At 40.1% G+C, this 21,679-nt stretch overlaps 6 non-coding genes across 6 annotated transcripts; 5 read left to right on the forward strand and 1 right to left on the reverse strand.

The window, feature by feature from the left end:
* Nucleotides 1–1,424: 1,424 nt before the first annotated feature.
* Nucleotides 1,425–1,506, forward strand: TRNAS-AGA. Its single transcript has one exon. It is a non-coding gene; the product is annotated as a tRNA-Ser (tRNA).
* A 3,843-nt stretch (nucleotides 1,507–5,349) lies between these two features.
* Nucleotides 5,350–5,431, forward strand: TRNAS-AGA. The gene has a single exon. It is a non-coding gene; the product is annotated as a tRNA-Ser (tRNA).
* A 716-nt stretch (nucleotides 5,432–6,147) lies between these two features.
* Nucleotides 6,148–6,219, forward strand: TRNAD-GUC. Its single transcript has one exon. It is a non-coding gene; the product is annotated as a tRNA-Asp (tRNA).
* Nucleotides 6,220–10,947: 4,728 nt separating this feature from the next.
* On the reverse strand, nucleotides 10,948–11,029 carry TRNAS-UGA. The gene has a single exon. It is a non-coding gene; the product is annotated as a tRNA-Ser (tRNA).
* A 5,110-nt stretch (nucleotides 11,030–16,139) lies between these two features.
* On the forward strand, nucleotides 16,140–16,211 carry TRNAQ-CUG. Its single transcript has one exon. It is a non-coding gene; the product is annotated as a tRNA-Gln (tRNA).
* Nucleotides 16,212–19,996: 3,785 nt separating this feature from the next.
* Nucleotides 19,997–20,078, forward strand: TRNAS-AGA. Its single transcript has one exon. It is a non-coding gene; the product is annotated as a tRNA-Ser (tRNA).
* Nucleotides 20,079–21,679: the final 1,601 nt, after the last annotated feature.

Below are 21,679 nucleotides of genomic sequence, written 5' to 3' on the forward strand. Positions count from 1 at the left end.
ACGATTTTGTTTCATGAAGCTGAACTCAGATTCACTTCTTTTATCTGAATCGATTCTACCAGGCTATCTTTTTCTTTTTTCAGTCCATACATACTAATGGAGAGAAAAATAAACAAGGTTGAAACTTACAAGGATCTCTGTTTGTTTTATGGTAAGTCAAAAAATGATTAAATTCAGTTCATCTTGATTGCAGTCAATTTTTTGGGGGGGGGGCTCAGATTTTTTTAAAGCATGAAACGTTCTGTCATTTCTTCAGTATTTAACTCCCTTCAAACTAGAGTCCCAAAGGAATTTACCTACAATGTTATAGGCTTGTTAAAAATGTGTAGACCAAATAAAAGGGCTGTGATATGACTAAATATGGCAACATCTGTATCACAACTTATATTTTACTTTAAATTTGCAATTAGTTATGTTACAACTTGCCATGATTTTTGAAGGATGTTTATGTGATTTTCATTTTGATAGGAAAGACAGTTCAAATAATAGGCTGCTTAGCTAAATATGGAATCTGGCTTCTCTACCCAAAACTCGGCTTAATACTCAGAGCAGACTCCCTTCCTTCCATTAAACCATGAGGTTTCTTAGAGTTGATTTTATTTCGGTGAAAAACAATCTCTCCTCATCCCCTGAGCTGCTTCACTCTTCTTCTCACCACTCTGCTCCCTCCGCCTCTTCTGTCTGGACCGCTTGACAGATCGCTCTGTCTTCGGTTTCTCCTCCTCCCCTTCTTTGTCTTCCCCCTTGTCCTCGTCCGTTTTCTTCTAAAAATTAGATTAAGACCTCCTAAGCAGGCTAGACAAAAATTAGTTTCAGGACTTGGCAAAACATTGTGACTGAGAAACTAAGGTCGAAATATAAGGAGAAAAACAAAAACACAACCTGTTGCGTTGGTTAACTTTAGAAAGAAATGGCCCCTGCGCCGGCCAAAAATCAAACCAGATTATGAACCTAAAGCCTTAGCAATATCATGGCGAGGGAATACCAAGGCAGCTTTCCACGTCATTTTTCGCGCGGTCCACCTGGGACACAAATCAGCGGAAGCAATTTTCTGCCTGGAACCCACTTGGCACAGCGGCCTTCATCCCAGAGCAGGCCCTTCGGAAGCCCGAACATCTCGGACGAGAAAACGGTTAGGTCCTGACTCTCCCTCGATACGGGCTAGGTTTGGTGCCAGCGCATGGGGATTGCAGACGCTCCCCAGAAGCTGCGCCCCGGAGTGTTATTTGAAGTTTGCTGGTAACGCTAATGCTCACGCGGTGAGGGCTCTATCTCATTCCGGTGTTCTTGATTCCAGGGGGTGTCCGAGAGGTTGGCCTCTCTTCCTAATTCTTGTTTCACCTCAGCGTTTCCACTCAGCTCACCAAGGACACGTGTTTGTACCTGCCACGTGATTCCTGTCACTCTACCTTCGTTCTGCAGAGGTAGTCGTGGCCGAGTGGTTAAGGCGATGGACTAGAAATTCATTGGGGTATCCCCGCGCAGGTTCGAATCCTGCCGACTACGGTAAGCTTTTTTTCTCCCTGAATTTATACTTAACCTCTTCAACTGATCAGTTTGACAATCTGAAGTTACCCAGAAAGGCACTCGCTAACCGTTTCTCACCACAATAGCGCAGGCTTCTAGATTAAACTTGTCCCGCTCCGGCCCGGACATCACTCAAAACACACGCAGCTCCTGTCCTGCGATGATTAAAACAACAACCCCAAGCCTTTCTTTGAGCGAAACGCTCAAACCCCCACCTCAGATTTTCTTGTCCACGGAATTACGCCCTATTTGAGAGAACACACACACAAATTATATCTCGCTTAGAAAAGTACACTTCATGAAATCCTGACTCACTGCTCCGTTTGCAGGGAGTCGAATCTGAGATATTCCATTTATGATTCTAGTAAGAATCGTCACACCAGCAAGCAAACCAAGATTATCTCGCTAGATGACCCAGCCCAGGAGCCTGTGATACAGGTGAAACAAGAGGTACTCTTCACTAGGTGCTTTTTTTTTAGTATAGTGGTGTGTGCGCTGGTCTGTTACCTGCAATACAGGGGCTCGGTTCCCAGACAGGATATTTAAGTCATCTTTCTGAATTTTGTGGCTCTGACAACCTATTCTTGTTCTTCCACTCAAATGTTCAGTTTCTTCTTCTTTTAACTTATTCTTTTCAAGACAACTAAATGTAATGAAAAAGAAGCGAGCAGACTAAATCATGTGATGAGTAACACAAAAGGAAACTTGTAACTTGACAGGGGAGAAATTTGTCAGATACCTCCTTAATCAGTTGATCATAGTTAGTATTTCAAGTATTAGGACATTCAACATCATGTGCCTCTCTATATGATGAAATGCACAGGACACAACCTCACTAGTGTGGTATTCGTGCTGAAAACGCATAATCTGAATTTAACTGTCAGGAAACAACAGACAAATTCAAAGTGAGGGGGCATTCTACAAAATATCTGACCTGATTTTTCAAAATGTCAATGAAATGAAAAACAAAGCAAGATTGAGGAACTCAATCCAGATTAAAGGACTAAAGAGACATGTCAGCTGAATGTAATGTACTTTTCTTGAAATAAAAGATTCACACTATTGGCAAAACATTAACAAGGTGTGTAGATTAAATGAGTTGCAACCCTGATTTTATAATTATTCCATGATTAGGAAAGAGAAGGTCCATGTTTTAAGAAAATACATAATGAAGTATTTAAGGTAAAGGGACATCTTGTCTAAAATTCACTCAATAGTTAAGAAAAAATTTATACATATGTAAATCTGTCTATATCTATCAAGAAAAATAAAGCACATATGATATGATAAATTGTTAACATTTGGGGAATCTAGGTAAAGGATTTATGAAAATTCTCTGTACTACCCTTGCAATTTTTTCATAAATTTGAAATTATATCAAAATAAAAAGTTAGAAAAGGAAAAGAAACAGATAGAACAATAATAAAAATACACTCATGGAAATTAAACCCCAAATACAGTTTGAACATTAGGTGTAACATAGGTGATGAGGAAACTATTAAATATAATATTAGACCTGATGGAAGAATAGTATGCAAAATTCTATAGCAAGCAAGGCAATAAACATTATTTTTAATGATGACTGATATTTAAGATATAGGTACAAGATGGAAGTATTACACAGTAGTATTATGCATGGTTGGAGGGTATGAATATAATAAAATAATTTTAGGGTCTAATGGTTTTGTATCAGGTGAAAATGAAAAGTGCATTTACATCAGCTTTTCTGTGACATCACCATCAAAGTTCATAATTAAGAAACACCTGTCTAGACTATAAAAATAAACCTGAAAATTTAATCAACATTTTAATTTAAATATTAATTACCATTATGTTATTTAAATGCTAGTGTTTATTACAAACTATTAGGTATAAAATAAGCTACAAAGCTATATCATACAACATGGGGAGTATAGCCAATATTTTATTATAAGTGGGGTATAACCTTTAAAAATTGTGAATCACTCTATTGTATGCCTGTAACTTATATAATATTGTACAGCAACTATACTTCAATTTTAAAAATTAAATTTAATGTAATAAACAAAACAAAACAAAATGTTAGTGGTTAAAATATTAAAACGTGATACTGTGTAACAGAGTTATTCACTAAATTATTTCTTCAGTCACTCTACTTCACATTTGAAGTAATATGTAGATGCCCAATTTCAGCTAAGCTTAACTATTATTTGTCTGTGTTTCTTCTTTTCATTATAGACCATATACAAAATGTATGTGTGTGTAACAAGTGGAAATTAAAATTCAAATATTCCATTTGCAGCAAAAACATAAAAGTCTAGGAATAAATCTAACAGAAGATGTGCAAGAAATCTATATTAAAAACTACAAAATATTGCTGGTGGAAATTAAATGGAGGAAAATACTATGTTTATTTTTCTGGAAGACTCAATCTTGTCAAAATGACAGCTATTTCCAAATTGATCAACGGATTCCATGAAATCCCAATCAGCCTCCAAATATGTATTTTATGGAAGTTAACTCAGAGTTTCAAAAACACATTTGGAAATGTAGAGCAAATTAAAAAACAAGAAAATATTGAAGATAGCAAAATTGGAGGAATTACACAATATATATATCAAGACATATGTAATTACTTATAAATCTACAGTAACTAAAACGGTAAGCTATTGGTTATTATATATAAGTAAGTACAAAAACATTATCTTCATCTCTGTATCAACTTGGCCAGGTTGACCTACATTCCCCAGAATTCCTTTTTCTGTGTGTTTCTGGTTGGATGGTCCCCAAGAGATATTCTTGTAGGAAATTTGGAGGGAGAAAGTCAAGTCGAAGCCATTCTGTAGCTCACATTAACTCATCTGCTGACTTGTCATGTGGCAACATTTGGGCCTGCAGCTGCCTAACCTTCCCCTGGATCCTCCTTCACCCTCCTCCTTTCCTGGACCAAATGTGTGTGTTTACCTCCAAATGAAGGGCTCTGGCTGCTGCTCGACAGCTGCACCATCAAGGTCAGGGGCAACCAGAGCTGACACAGGTATCAATCCATTGCATGGGGCTCCAGTTCATGCTTGTGGGTTCCAGCTTGTTCTAATCTTCCCCACCTTATACTCATCTTCCCTTCTTGACAACCTTCTCTGTGGATTTCGAGCTTCACCATTATAGAGACTATTTTACCAATCCCTACAAACCTCATACATATATGAAATGTATATATCCATCCCAGTGGTTCTGCTTGTCTTATTGAACCCTGACTGAAATTTTTACTTTCATATTTTTGCTATTACAAACAATGCTGCAATGGACATTGTAATCATGTAAATCACCAGCTGTTTCTGCCCTGTTTCCGAGTAGGTCAAAGTGATGATTTCACACAAGCTATCTAATCTCCCACTCTCTCTTCAGCGTGCTTATGGGTGTCCAGGACTATTGGAAGACGAGCTGTTCAAAGGCAAGTGTTCAGTGGGGGTTGGAAGTTAGGATCTGACCCCACCTCGGAGTAAGCAAAGTTTGGTTCTAGTTGCAGACCCTCCAGAGCCCAAGCTCAGACCACAGCCTAGTCTCCAGGGCCGGCAGGCATTCGCTCAGAGTTTACTGAATTGACTTGTTTGCTTGAAACACCGATGATCATGCGGTGAGGACTCTCACACCAGCGCTGTCGATCGCGTAGGCGGCATGAGAGGTTGGACTTAAATTAAAAAAAAAAAATCAAACCCTTATTTTACCTGAAGCCTTGTATTCAACTCTCAAAACCTACTCTCTTGTATGCTGAGCCATGGTCACCCTGGTTTCCGTTCTTTCTTGTCTATAATTTGAAGAAAAAAAAAACTGTGGCAAGGGTGTGTAGTCGTGGCCGAGTGGTTAAGGCGATGGACTAGAAATCCATTGGGGTCTCCCCGCGCAGGTTCGAATCCTGCCGACTACGACAGTCACTTCTTTTTCCGAGCGAAAGTAGTTGGGAATTGCTCCGCGGAGAGAAAATTGAAACGAAACCACAGCGTTGCGAGATCTTGACTAAACTTATTGTGTTCTTTGCCCAGGCCCAAACTCCATGGCTATGGGGAACGGAAGTTATTATTATTTCATTACTTTTTATTAAAATTAAAGGTGCCTTACTTAATAAGTAGAGCCCTAATCATTTTTCCGCCAGCGGAGCCTCCGCACAGTTCTCCGGAACACCTTGGGTTTCCCTGCCCTCCAAACCTGCTGGAAGCCTATATTTTCAAGACAACTCTTTGTAGTTTTTCTTCCGCAATGGAAAGGAGCCCTGTTTCCTAGCCCAGTCTTCGGTCAGTTAGCAGGGAGATTCCGGGGAATCAATGGTTCAACTGCTTTGCTCTCCTGGATTCGTGTTTGCAAATCTAGTACGACAAACCGTCAATGAAACCGACGCCATCACTGTCAAAAGAGCAGGCTGTCCTGCCTGGCCTGCAGTTTCAGCTCCGGGGCGGAGGTGGGTGGAGCGAGAGGGCTCAGAGAAGGGCTGGAGACACTTGGTTGGTCGCGGACGAGTCCGAGGGAGTTCAGGCTCAAATTTGCCAAAGGTAATCAATAGTAAAACACAAAATCTGTCGGCTAAAAGAACACGAACAATAGTAGTTGCATTTATTAGACATCTTTAAGTAGCGAAAGTCATCCTCCTCCTCGTTAGTATAGTGGTGAGTATCCCCGCCTGTCACGCGGGAGACCGGGGTTCGATTCCCCGACGGGGAGATGGTGTCGTTTTGTCTCGTCACCTATTTTAGAATTCCCAACAATCGTGTTGTCACTGCTTAGAATCGAATATTACATACCCTCTTTCTTTAACATGAAAGTTGCAGAACTCACTCTGGTTAGCGATCTTGAGCAGGGGACCTCAGATTCTGCGGCAGTTGCTGCGGCTTCTTCTGAATTCTGGAGTGTGTTCGGCGATGGCCACTACTGGGCTCTGGGACTGGGAACTGAACTACATGGGGACCCTCCTGCCAGTTCTTCTCAACTACAGCATTTCCGTCACTTCTAGTCCCGGCTGCTCTAATCAGAAAACATTTCAGCGCAAGTATCAAATGTATACTTTGATACTCAAAAGTATCAAAGTATCAAGTATTTGATACTTTAAGTAACTTAAAGTATCAAAGCTACTTTAAGGCCCAGAGGGAAATCTAGGTTTAAGTGACACAGGACTGAGAATGCTCATTGAGAGTTAATGAGATTATGGTTGTCTGGCACCTGCCTTCTATTTAAATGCAGAAAGAACTACTGAGGCCAAATGCCAAGATCAAAAATCCCATGTTCAAGACCTCCGTCCTCCTAGACATCAAACTCTGGAATGATGATACCGACCTGGCACAGCTGGGGGCCATGTGTGCTCCATCCAGCTGAACTGGCTGGCCTAGGCAACTCGAAATTGGTGCCCCTGGATGCATATAAAATGTGTGGAGGAAGATGACAAAAAGTGATCACAGACTTGCGGGAAGAGGAGATTCCCAAGTTCCAGGAGCATGTGAGGAGTGTCAACATTGCTGCTTTCAACAAGATCTGAAGCTCCAAGTAATGTGCTTGTGACTGTACATCAGACTTTACGAATTAAAGCTTTCATGGGGGGAGGGGGGAACTCAGGGATGGATAAATAAGCTGATGGTACAGAAGAATGCATCCTAAACAGACCCACTTATACAGTCACTTGATTTAAAACAAAGGCCACCCTGCAGTGCACTAGGGAGAGACCGTTCTTTTCAATAAATTGAAATTCAATAAATTGGTGGCTCAATTGGATATTATGGAAATAAATGAATCACGACGTACACAGAACTCTGATGAAATGTATATTTAAACATGAAATAATGCTTCTGAAAGATAACTTAGGATATCTTCATGACTTTGGAGTATGCAAGAATTTGTAAAACAGAGCACAAAGAGCAGTCACCACAAAAGATATATTTATATATTAGACTTCAGCATTGGAAACTACTGTCCACCAGTAAGCAAGTACAAGACAAATCTTAGAGAAGATATTTGTATTACATATGCCTAACAAAAGACTGTGTCTAGAATATAGATTCAGATATAGAGGCATTGTTACGACTTTGTTAAATTAACAATTGTTAAGTGGAGCACAGGATGCCAGATGATGAGTCAGTCAAGTTTCAACAACAGACTACAGAGAAATTGAAATAGAGAAGTTTATTATTCACAGGTCCTGGAGGAAGTAGTACACTGCATACTTCAAGGGGCCACATACAGGAGGTCAAGGCAAAGTATAGACAAGACAGAGCAATAGGACCTGGGGCACACGTTTTTATTAGGGTCCATGGGTGGAGTGCTTTGGGGTTCCCAGACTAAGGCAGGATTGATCAGTTCAAACCAAAAGAGAGAGTAAGTTCTTTTGGTAAATTCCAAAGGGGTCTAATCTAAGGGGTACACAAGGGAATGGTCCTGTGCAGGGATGACAGTTGATCACAAGCGCTGTTGGGGAGGTAATATCAGTAACTTACATTTGTTTGAGACTCTGTAGGCCGCTATCTAGGGCATGCACTTGCATGATGAGGCTAGTATCAGCTCAAGGTCCCTGCACACCGCTTGGCCAAACAAATTGGATGCTAAGGCAGTAATACCATGGAATAGCTTAGCTAAACTCTTGACATGTATAAACACAAATAGACGTGAATAAGAAAAACAAATATGGAAAGGATAGACAATCCATTAGAAAAATGGGCAAAAGAGTTCTACAGGTCCTTCACAAAAGATATATCAAAATAACCAATAAACATACAAAAGGGTGATCTTCATTCGTCCTCAGAAAAAGTGAAAAGTAAAACAATTAGATTCCACTATTTTATTTGTTAGAGTTTACCAGAGAAACAAAACCAATAGGATGTGTGAAGGAGATTTATTTTGAGGAATTGGCTCATGTGATTATGGAGGCTGGCAAGTCCAAAATCTGCAGAGTGAGCAGCAAGACGGTGACCCAGGAAGAGCTGATGCTGCAGTTCAAGTCTGAAGGCTGAGTGTTGGCAGATTTCCCTCTTACGAGGGAGGCCAGTCTTTTATTTTATTTTTGCAATTGGATGAGGCCCACCCATATTATGGAGGACGATCTGCTTTACTCAGAATCCACTAATTTAAATGTTACTCTCATCCAAAAACACCCTCAGAGAAACATCACAGAAGCATGGATTAATGGTTGACCACATATCTGGGCACTGTGGCCCAGCAGGTTGACACATAAAGTTAACCATCACAAATATTTACCTACTAGAAGGGTTAAAATAAAATAACAAAAGACAGATACTACCAAGCATTACCAAGGATGTGGAGCAACTGGACTCTCTCATACATGGGAATATAAATTGGTTCAATCACTTGCAAAAGTGTTTTGGCATTACATACTAAAGCTTGAACATACACAATGACTGCAATCGTGACTCTGCAATTCCATCCATAAGTGTCTCCACCCAGCAAAAATCCTTGTTTGTATTCACTGAAAAACATATATAAGAATATTCATGGCAACACTATAATAGCCAAAATTGGAAACAATCCAAGTGACTTTGTAGAGGAGGTGGATTTTAGAAATGCCTTGACATCTGGGGCTGATTTTGAAGAGTGGAGATGGTGCAAAGATTCCTGTCAGAACAAGGGGCTTCTGTGGTCAAGGAAGCTCAGAATAAGAGTGTCCGGAAGGGGTGAGGACATTCCTGTATTTGGTACCCTACTGGCTTCTCTTCTGTTCCATCCCGTCCATCTCCTAGCCTTCCTCCTTCTCCTTCTCTCCCTCCCTACCCCCTCCTGTTTCTCCTTCCTTTTGTTTTTCCACATATTCTCTGCTCCTACCTGGACCTTTTCTTCCCACTTTCTTCTGCATGGGAATCAAAGTACTGAGTTTCTGAATTCATATTTTGTTTCCTGAATCAACTGTAAGGCCCAGATAAATGTTCACAACCATGTTTAAGTAAGTCGACAAAAAAACAACACAATCAAAAAATGGGCAGAAGATCTAAACAGACATTTCTCCAAAGAAGACATACAGATGGCCAAAAAGCACATGAGAAGATGCTCGACATCACTAATTATCAGAGAAATGCAAATCAACACTACAATGAGGTATCACCTCACACCGGTCAGAATGGCCTTCATCAAAAAGTCTACAAACAATCAGTGCTGGAGAGGGTATGGAGTAAAAGGAACCCTCCTACACTGTTGGTGGGAATGTAAATTGGTACAGCCACTATGGAGAACAGTATGGAGGTTCCTTAAAAAACTAAAAATAGAACAACCATATGATCCAGCAATCCCACTCCTGGGCATGTATCAGAGAAAACCATAATCCAAAAGGATACATGCACCCCAATGTTCATTGCAGCACTGTTTACAGTAGCTAAGACATGGAAGCAACCTAAGTGTCCATCAACAGAGGAATGGATAGAGAAGATATGGTACATATATACAATGGAATATTACTCAGCCATAACAAAGAATGAAATAATACCATTTGCAGCAACATAGATGGACCTAGAGATCATCATACTAAGTGAAGGAAGTCAGACAGAGAAAGACAAATATCAAATGATATCACTTATATGTGGAATCTAAAAAAAGGTACAAATGAACTTATTTACTCTATAGAAACAGAGTCATGGATGTAGGAAAAAACTTACGGTTACCAGGGGCAAAGGAGGGGAGGGATATATTGGGAGATGATTGGGATTGACATAGACACACTACTATATATAAAATAGATACCTAATAAGGACCTACTGTTTAGCACAAGGAACTCTACTCAATACTCTGTTAACCCCTATGGGAAAAGAGTCTTAAAAAGGGTGAATATAGGTATATCTATGTATAACTGATTCACTTTGCTGTACAGCAGAAACTAACACAACATTGTAAATCAACTATACTCAAATAACATTTTTTTTTTACAGTCGATGGTTCAGATACCATTTTACTGTGCAGTGTTGGGCGAGTCAATCCTCAGTTTCTTCATCTTTAAAATGGTGCTAATATTATCTACCTGATAGGGTTCTATTGGTGATTAAGTGAGATAATCCATGTAATGCCAATTCAATGCCTGGGGCATAGTAGGGCTTCCAAAACTGTAGCTGTTAGAATATATACTGTTTTTATAAATCTTGAGTTCCCTAGAACAGATAGTAGCAGTGAAAGCACCTCCACCCTAGGAGAGGATGGAATCTGACTTTGATGCTGAGAGAATCCAATTTGGCATGACCTGTAAATGAGGAAAAATGAACGGCCTTCCTCGATTCAGGATTTGATATCACGCTCACACCGTAGTAGACTTACTCCTCTATTTGAAACTGCCATGTTTCAGGAGGACAGGTTATTTGACCCAAGGGAAATAGGTGACGGATGACGCAGGGTGAATTAGACTACAGAGCACTTTCGGTTGATAACGGCATGAAACTATGCAAAGGAGCTGTCGTCAGGTGCGGATAAAACCGTAGTCGGCAGGATTTGAACCTGCGCGGGGAAACCCCAATGGATTTCAAGTCCATCGCCTTAACCACTCGGCCACGACTACCTGCTGAAAGAGGCTTCTTGTTAACGACTTTGAAGGTACAGCGAGCGGCGTGCCATTTAATCGCTGTGAATCAAAACATAGTGAAAGCTATTTTGGTACATAACTATTAGGTCTGATAACAAAGAATTTCCTATGTCCATTCAGGGCTTCTGACGTTTGGATGAAATAAGTCATCCACGGCAAATTGAAAGTCAGCGGAGGAAGATGGAACTCAAAGAATCATTCTGAGACAAGGGATTCGAATTTTCTATGCCCTAGAACTGAGGGTGGCCCTAGTAGCCTCAGACCTGCAAGTGCCAATGGAACTGGAAACGAGCTGGAAGAAATCTGGGGAAATCCGAAATAGTGGAGCCAGTCGCGTTTACTTTCAGCGTTAAACACTAAAACAGAAATATCTTCAATGGCCTTCAACTGCTTTTACCTTTCCCTGCCTTAAAAAAACTATTTGAAACTGGACTTGAGCCGGGTGCAGGGTGAGAGGGGTAGGGAGGGTCCAGGAACTGAAGGAAAAGATGCTGGGAAGATCTCCAACCCCTCAGGAAAAGTAAACTCCTTTTTGCCTTCCCCAGAGAGGAAAGCCCATAGCCCAGGAGCCTTACGAGGGAGAAGCAGCCTGAGGACATTCTCTATCTCTCTTAACACACAAGGTCGTGAATGCCAGACTAAATCTAGCTGTAATAATAGGATTGTTTCTGGGTTTAGAGACTTGATTCAGTGAAACACTGTAGAAGTGGATTCTTTTTTCCTTTTTTTTTTTTTTTAATGGGGAATTTAGGACTATAGCACTGAGTTCTGAGAATTGAAGTATTTTGCCAAAAACACCGTCAAGTAGATTCAGACAGACTTTCAGATACAAACGGGAGAATGCCTTTCATGGCTGAGACCCTCAAACTCTTTCATACGTAGAGCTCTCCCATATCTGTTGTCATTTACGGCAGGCAAAGAGACAGTTGTTCCTGTAGTGGGTTGAATTTTGTCACCCAATAAGATATGTTGAAATCCTAATTCGAGATACCTGTGAATATGACTTTATTTGAAAGTAGTCCTTGCCAGTGCAATCAAGTTAAGATGAGGTCATACTGGATTAGGGTGGGCCCTAAATCCAATGATAGCGTCCTTATAAGGAGAGGGAGATTTGAGACATACAGAAAAACAGACACACAGAGACAGAGATTGTGTGAAAGGGAGGCAGAGACTGGAATGATGCAGCTGCAAACCAAGGAGCTACAAAGGTTTTCAGGAACCACCAGAAGCTAGGAGAGAGCCATGAAACAGAGTCTCCTGCAAACCCTCTAGAACCAAACTTGCAGACACCTTGAATTTGGATTTCTGGCCTCTGGAACTGTGAAAGAATAAATTACTGCTGTTTTAAGCCACCCACTTTGTGGTAATTTGTTAAGACAGCCCTAGGAAGCTAACACTGTTCCCTTCTCCTTATGCTTGGAACAAGATCCTTCTTGCCACTTTAGCACTTCTAAATTCCACCAGCGAGGCTCATGCAAATAGTTACTCCCTTTCATATGGTAAACTCATTTTGGACAAAACTCTCCTAGGGAAGTAATCCAAACTAAAAGAAATCATTTATGTGCAAAGACATTTATGATATTTTTAGTTATAACAATAAAATAATTAAACATTTTCAACAATGGGGAGGGGGATGATTATATAACTTGGGTTATATATACCTGGAAGAATATTACCAAGCTGTTGAAAGTAATATTTTGTAAGAAGTTTTGAATAGCTCAGGGAAGAAGCACAAGATATAATGTTAAATGAAAAGAGTAGGATAAAAAATACATGTGCTATGTGACCTCAATTATGTAAAATTTGGGGGGGTGGGAGAAAATAAACCGAAGAGTTGCTAGTGTGGTGTCTGGGTTGTGTGATTGTGGGTTATTATTATTTTTTCTTTGTTTTTCTATGATGTGAAGCAGACATCATTACTCAAGTTTTATAAGTGAGGAAGCAGAAATAGTGATTTTATTGCTGGAACAAGAAAAACGTAGTCTCTAGATACAAGACTTTCGTATTATTCCATAATCAAACATTGAGCTCAAGTGGTCATTTTCCAAAGGGACTACTGCTTGCTAGGGTGGTGAAACCCAGGACTTTATCTTTGCTTTCTTACGATGCTTGTAAGTTAACAATAAAAGTAATTAAAAGAGGTGTAATCTCACAGTGATGAAAAGAGCAGGAGAGCAAATGACAGATGGTAAGAAACATTGTTTGCTTTCCAAATTGCAGTAGCATGATGCAGTTGAGATTTATTCCTTACTCGTGTAAGAGTCCATTGTAGATTTTTGAGTCAGCAAAGAAAAGGGAACACATTTTTGCCCTTGTAGTGATTCAGGGACCCAGCTTCTTCCACCTTAAGGATCTGCTATCTCCTAAGGCTTGAGAAAGCCCACGCTTCTTAAAAGTCTAAAGGGAAACATGTTACTTTTGCATTCATAATCCATTTATTATTACTAATCACACAGCCACACTGAGATGTAAGTTGTCTTGGTAGATACAGATGCTGACTGGGTAGCTTATTTCCATAGACAACTCTGTACTATGGAAGATGGAACACGAATTTAGGTGAATACTACAATTACCAACAACATTTTGGGAGGTAGAAAGGCGTTGGATAAATAGTAATTGAATTCGTAGAGTGACTAAAGCTGACACCTTACTGTCTGCAAGGTGGAAAGCTAAAAATTATAAAGTTATTAACATCTGTAAAGGATATTACAGATCCTTGGAAAGGCTAATAGGAATTGAAAAAAAAAAAACATGTAACCTTAGGCTTATTACTCTGGATTGCCCCTCTCTCACAGAGGTCAAAGACAAGACTTTTATTTTAGGGCAAAAATGCTCCAAGATGCTCTTGACTTACAGAGACGAGGCACAGCTGAAGGTGGAGGTGAAAAGCCATACTGAATACTGGGGGATTGAATGAAAGTCTCTCTGGGAGACCCCCAGCTCCTTTTCTGTATTCGTTTCAGAAAGCATGGAGAGCTAACCTTACATAACCTCTGATCCTAAACATTTAGAAGATTAAAGGATTAGTCTCTGAGAAAACTGTCATGGAAAAACTGAACCACAGATATGAACATATCAGGTATCCTGATTGCAGTGGTCTGTCATATACAATCATTCTAGAATGGGCCCATCTATTGGTATATAGGCTTATAGTACCAATTAGGTTTTTGGGTCTACTTCTTAAATAGGACTGGACTGCTAAGGGTCACCAGAAATCTGAGGAAAGATATGTACCAAAGCAAACAAATGGAAGAAAGAGAACCTGATGGAAATAGAGACCAGTAAGTAACAGAAAGAAAAAAAAAGTATTATTAATTTTTTCAGAACTAAAAGAACATTTTGCACCTATGGGACAATAATAGTTGCTATTATTTTTGAAAGAGCATCAAGAGAACAAGAACTCGAAAATTTTTAAAAACTGTGATGATAGGAAAAAATTTAATAGAAGGGTTGGACGATAAATTTGGAAATGTTTTCCCATAAAAAGGAAGAGAAAAGGAAGATGGAAAATGGGAGGACAGAAGATAAGAAAATTAAAAGGTCATTCTAGGAAGTCCAACAACATCTGATTGAAAGAGTTCCAGGAAAAGACAATAGAGAAAATAAAGGGGTGACAATTACTCATAAATGAAAAAAAAAAATCCCCAAACCTAAAACATCCACCTATTTATTACTCCACACAATGAACGAAAAAGACCAAGAATATACCGGAGCGTCTATTTAAGAATGGCATTTAACTTCATCACCACAGTGATATCTAAAAGACAAAGGAGTCATGCTCACCAAATTCTAAGATAAAATGATTTCCACTCTAGAAATCTCTAGCTGACCAAACTAAATCATTTATGAAGTTAGAATAAATATCTTTTCAGAAATGCATTATATTCGGTGGTGGGAGTGGATAACCTGCAAACAGAAACCTCCTGAGGACTTAAATCTGGGTGTCTCTAATGCAGGGAAATCAGAACCCGGGGATGGGCGTTGGGGGGAATCACATTCTGGCAGCAGGCCTGTCTGGCAGGGTCTGGAGTCATGGAGGAGACACAACTGCTGTTGCCAGGTGATGTTACATGAGGCAAGGAAGCAGTTACGGTGCGGCCTCTACAAGCTGGAAGTATTTCCTTCCACATATCAGACATCTTTATGCAACACAGGTTGTCTTGGCTGAATGCCGATTTGTCTCCGGGGTTCTTGCTCGGAAGGTTCAAATCCGCACAGCTACGATTTTTTACTCTTAGTAAAGACGTTTGCTTTTCTCCTCAACCCTTCGGGTTGACAATCTGGAGGCTTCCGTCTCCTGCCGTTTCCCTCCCCTGCTGCGGAGGCAACGAACCGTCCTGGACAAGTCACGTCCCCTGCTTGACATCAGGAAAAGTTTCCTGCTGAGGAGTTTGGGAGAGTCTCATATTTGCTGCCCTTAAAAGAGGCAGGTCACAGCTTTCTCAGCTAGAACAAAGTTACAAAACCCTGCTTTGAAAACATTCACGCTTTTTATCGTGCTTTACCCTTTGGTCTCCACGAGGTGGAAGCTTTCCGAGAAGCAGAAGCCATCTCTTGGCATCCCGCTTTCCACCCACCCTGGGCAACGCCCCACAGGGCCAGGACTGGTTGGCACACCACGTCAGATGAAGTCATCCACAGTTTATATGTCACGAAATTAAACTTCCAAGAGCGTCCCTTGCGTTCGAAGAAGAGAACTCGGGACACAGACTCGGGAGGCAGCGAGCCCCGCCGTTCCTCCAGCAACGCAAGCGGGGAGCGCGGTTCGGCGGATGCCGTGTTGGAGCCGCCGGCCTCTGCGTCTGGGCAGCCTGGCTGACTGCGGCCCAGCGGAGAGCCGCCCCGCGAGCTGCAGAAAAGGCAGAGGGGCGCTAAAAAGCAGGAACCTACCGTATCTACCCCTAGAAACCGATTTGCTCTTGGGTTTTGCACTAGGAGTCCTGTGCGCGCAAGAAAAGGGACGTGTGCTATGGAAGCAGATGGAGAAAACAAGGATGCGAAGTTCAGCTTTTCAAAGGCCTTCTTGATTGCAGAACTGAAGCTATATCCTATCAGGGAGAAGTGCTAGCGCTGACAGCTCACGTGGGGTTCCATGGTGTAATGGTTAGCACTCTGGACTCTGAATCCAGCGATCCGAGTTCAAATCTCGGTGGAACCTAAGTGCTTTTACTTTCTAATTATTTAAATGTATTTACTTATCTTTCCAGTTTTCCTTTTAGGGATGGCTGGCCGGGAATCCGCGATTCACATTTCACCTTTTCTTTATAGACTTTAATATACGTGAATAAATGAATATTTATCGTGGTATAATACATAATTTTAGAGTTTTTCTTCCTTGTGAAAGTTTAAAATGGCCAAGTATACATTCTTCTTTTAAATTATCTTGACCAGATGGGAAGAATTTTCAAATAGAACTTTAAAGACTCAAAGCCAAAACAGAAAATAGTTTTCAAAGTTGTTTTAAAATATTCTAGAAGTAAAGAATTAAGATACAATCACATCCTTATTATTCCTCATTATATTCCAATGAAAATATTTATAAACGTTTGGTGGGAATAAAAGTGTATGATGTCCTTTCTACTGTTATTAGCTAAAGAATGCTTTCATTATATTAATTTCCTTATATTAATTAATTCAATTTTTGTTAATTATTAATATTACATAAAATATAGATAAAATTAACAGTTTTCTCAAATTATTAATTATTGAAGCCCTTGAATATCCATTCACACTTTAACTGATTCATAGTATTTCAGCATGTAAAGCACATTAAGGATATTTTCACTCTATGCTTAATAGCTGGAATTTTTATTCTCATTGCATCTATCTATTTTTTTTTCTTAGCTGAATTTTCAATTACCAACAGATGTTATTGAGCAATCTGGAAAAGCAAATTGCTAAAATAAAGGGGAAAAAACCACCTGTCGACACCTTTTCTTTCTTTGCTATGTTCTTGTGGTTGCTAATACTTCAGCCTAACTGATATTGCTTTTTATGAAGACATCAACTGCCTGATTGTAATTTGAAATCTTAACTCCTCAGGAGTTTGTGAAAAGGCCTTATTTTCATTTCTACCAATGATACAATTTGTGCAAAGCCCTGCGTGTATGCTATTATCAGAGACTGCTTCCTGGTAGATGTATATCCCTGGGGCCTCAAACCCTTTATTATAGGTACACGTTTTCTCACCTTCCCTGAGTGCATTTACTTATAAAGCCATGGAAATTTGATAGGTACAATGAGCCTCAGCTGGCACCAGTTCCTAATAAGGATGTCCACAACACTATTTTTAAACATAGGACTCCATAATAAAACATCTACTAATCCACCTCCAAAACCTGAACTCAAAAAATGGAGAAACAACCTAACTTAATGTCAACAATTGCTGTAGGCAGTGGGGTCCTCAGGGAGCCACTTCCTGCTTCTATTAGCACAGTGGAATCAGCATGGTAGGTCAGGAAAAGGAGACACTCTGGAACTGAATTCTTACTCTGTGAATGTCTAACTGTAATTTTTGAAATATACAACTGCTCTGTACCTCAGTCTCTTTATATGTAAAAGAAGGTAAGGCATTCTTTACTATGTTTTACCACAGTAAGTACCTTGCTTAAGGAAGACACTCCACAAATACTAAAGCTCTCTCTCCCCCTTTTTCTTCTCTCTCCTCCTCCCTCTCCTCCCCCTTCTCCTCTCCCTCCTCTTCCTCCTCCTCCTCCTTCTTCTTCTTCTCCTCCTCCTCCCCCTCCTCCTCCTCCACTCCTCCTCCTCCTCCTCTGAATGAAGGAAAGAAAGAAAGAAAGAAAGAAAGAAAGAAAGAGAAAGAAAGAAAGAAAGAAAGAAAGAAAGAAAGAAAGAAAGGAGAGAAAGAGAGAAAGAAAGAAAGAAAGAAAGAAAGAAAGAAAGAAAAGGACAGAATGGGGGAAAGGGGACATTTTGGTCTCTTTGTATAAATTCAAGTACAATGATGCTTCCTTCCTAAAAATATTCTTCTTCCCAGCAGAAGCAGCCCATCCTCTATCCCCAAACACTAGCCTATCCTTGCTTTAAAATCAGGTAAAGATCTCACCTGAAGCAGTTACCTTGCATGAGGATATTGATTTTTCTCAAGACCCACATCTACCACTCCTCTCTGCCTACAGGCCTCAGGGAATCAGTATATATTGCTATTTTACATACTGAAAGAATCGCAAGATCATGCTAATTCATATCGAAAGAAACCAGAGTAATGTGTGTGGGAGTGCTAGATCAGGAAAAAAGAAACACAGTGTAGAATTGGATCAAATTTATTGATGTGGGTACACTTAATGGAGACTCTGAATTTAGTGTGTTAGCTAGAACAGCTGGGAGTTATAACAGTGTGCTTGGTAGGTTGCCTGCAACCTGAAATCAGTGGAACTACAGTAAATAAAGAAGCCAAGACTTCTTCGGTATAAGGTAGAGAAAGATATCCAATATCTTAAAAGATGCAGGGAACTTGCAATGGATTTATCACATGTGACACCCACTCATCCTCCCTCCATTACCTCCCTAGAAGGCTCAAAGGACACTTCCCTCACAAAAACCCCTGAGAAACAGATTGGTGAAGGGAGTGCCAGGGTCCTTGGGAAGCTCTCTAGTACCTGTCCTCTGTAGAAAGGTTTGATGGTAGTACATGCATCCCTAATTTTTTTTAAATTTATTTACCTTTTTGATCCCCTTCCTCCATTTCTCCCACTTCCCCTGGCCCCGCCCTCACCTCTGGCAACCACTCATCTGTTCTCTGTATCTATAAGCTTGTTATTTTCTTTTTTTTTTAGATTGGTATTTGTCTTTCCTGTCTGGCTTATTTCATTTAGCGTCATGCCCTCAAGGTCCATCCATGTTGTCATAGATGGCAAGGTTTTATTCTTTTTTATGGCTGAATAATATTTCATTATATATGTGTGTGTATGTGTGTGTGTGTGTGTGTATATATATATATATATATATATATATATACTATAACCTCTTTAATTCCTTCATCCATCGATGGACACAGGTTGTTTTCATACCTTGGCTGTTGTAAACAGTGCTGCAATGAACATGGGAGTGCAGATATAATTTTCAAGTTAGCGTTTTCATTTTCTTCAGATAAATATCCAGAAGTGAAATTGCTGGATCATATGGTAGTTGTATTTTTAATTTTTTGAACAACCTCCATACAGTTTCCATAGTGGCTGCACCAACTTACATTCCCACCAACAGTGCACAAGAGGTCCCTTTTCTCCCCATCCTTGCCAACACTTGTTATTTCTTGTTTTCTCGATAATAGCCATCCTAACAGGTGTGAGATGATAGCTCATTGTGGTTTTGATTTGCATTCGTCTGATGATTAATGACGTCGAGCATCTTTTCGTGTACCTGTTGGCCATATGTATGTCTTCTTTGGAAGACAAAGATCTATTCAGACCTTCTACCCATTTTAAAATTGGATTGTTTTCTTGCCTTTCAGTTGTATGAGTTCTTTATATATTTTGGATATTAATCCCATATCAGATATATGATTTGCAAATATTTCTCCCATTCCAATGGTTTAATGGTTTTAGATTCTTCATTCAAGTCTTTAATTCATTTCTATCTGGACATAGGTCTTGGTGATGATTTTTTGGATTTGACACCACAAGTAAAAGCAACAAAGGCAAAAATAAGCAAGTGGGACTGTATCAAATTAAAAAGCTTCTGCACATCAAAGGAGACAATAAACAAAATCAAAAGCCTTAGCCTCCTTCCATCAGAGCATCCGAATAAGGTGTCATTCCAGTCTGAGGAGGAGGCGTTACTTGCCACAACTGCATATTTGTCTAAATGATGCCAAAGAGTAAGAAACTTTGCTTAATACAAGTACATTTTCTGATAGAAAATGTGACACTTTGAAGAGAGCCGAAGCTCTCTACAGCTACTTCCACGAAACAACTCTCTCGTCAAGTAGTCGTGGCCGAGTGGTTAAGGCGATGGACTAGAAATCCATTGGGGTTTCCCCGCGCAGGTTCGAATCCTGCCGACTACGACACCCTTCCCTATTGAGGCATAGCCAGTTGGGGAAGAATGCTGTTGCCTTAAAGAGAGAAACTGGATTGTTCTCCAACCTGGCTCTTTATGGTTGCCCCTGAAAGGCTCCACGAAGCACGCCGATTGCGCCCCAAACAGCGTGGGGTCTTCTTATTACTATTTTTAAGTAATTACTACTATTATTTTTAAGTAATTCTCCCTAGAAGAGCCAAGGCTTTGATGATGCCTTCCTGCTTCCTGCAATCAAAACCCTCCTTACAAGGCAGCCTTTTCTAAAGAAAAAAACTTGGCAGAAACGTTTTCCCCTCATAGGGGCTCTTCTGCTGTCATGTACATCCTTGTTCACGTACAAAACGAAACTCCACGAAATCTTGGATCAAATACAAGTGAAAGCCAAGACTCATAGCTATGGTTGTGAATCCAAACTGGGTATTAATAGGCAAACCACTACATAACTAAAGGTATTAATTAAGCCATTTTTGGGGTAACCCAACAAAAAGGTTGACGACGTTATGCCAGACTGACTTGTCCCGGGGTCCAGGACAGTGGTAAAGAGAGAGGGACTTAAAATGAGGTGAAGTTTTGACTCATTCTGGGCACAGAATTCAGATGCAAAATCCCATTGTATGATTAACATGTATGGGTTAATGTATTAAAGTGTTAAAGGAATGTTAACCACAGCTGAGCGCCTTTCTAGGAATTCCTAGGAAAATTTGATTATCACTACCTTGACAGTTTAATGGAACTGGTCCTCACCTCTCTTGTGGAGATTGGCGCAGTTGTCATACTTTGGTGCACCTCACCCAAGAATGCATCTAATAATTTTTCTTAAACACAGTGCTTTCCATATTCATTGATTAAATACCAGATTCCTTCCTCTTTCATGTGTGTGTTCAGAGGAATGAAGTACAATAAAAAGCGTTGAGTTGCAAAGTCACATGGGTCAGTGATGCTGAGCTGTGACAAGTCCTCTTTGCTGAGTAGTGCCCACCTGATGAACATGACTTGGTTTTGTCTACTAAGACCTGGGCTTCCAGAGGACGAACTTCTTTCTTTGCAAAACTCATCATCTCTCATCAAGCCATCTCTCACATTCAGCATACGGGTTACTTTGACTCTGAGAAACTAATAGAATTCTAGAATGTCAAAGCTAATGAAATGTTAAGGCCCTTCTGTGGAAACAATTCCTAACTTTAGAGCTGAGGAAAGTGACTCACATGACATCAATGTACAGAATTTAAAAATAAAAATTTGTTCAAAAAGATACCTTAGAGAAGAGTGTTGATAGTATAAGCAGAAATCCCTCTCATTCTGGATACTTCTTTCTGTAGGAGCCCATGGAGAATGAAGCTCCGGTTCTGGGGGCTGGAATAGAGATCCTGAGCCAGGACTGACCATTACACAGAATCTTGCTTTGTGGAGAATCAGCCTGTGATCTGGTTTCCGAATACTGCTTAGGATTCTGGAAGGGGTTCTTCTCTCTTTACTTTTAAATCGCTGAAATTTCTTATAAACAAGGAAAATAAAACCAAAACCAAAACACACTGGTGAACAGTGAAACAAAAACCAGAGTTACAGCAACTGCAACAGAGAATGTAA

The sequence above is a fragment of the Balaenoptera musculus genome, chromosome 11 (genome assembly GCF_009873245.2).
Source record: "Balaenoptera musculus isolate JJ_BM4_2016_0621 chromosome 11, mBalMus1.pri.v3, whole genome shotgun sequence".
Lineage (NCBI taxonomy): Eukaryota > Metazoa > Chordata > Mammalia > Artiodactyla > Balaenopteridae > Balaenoptera > Balaenoptera musculus.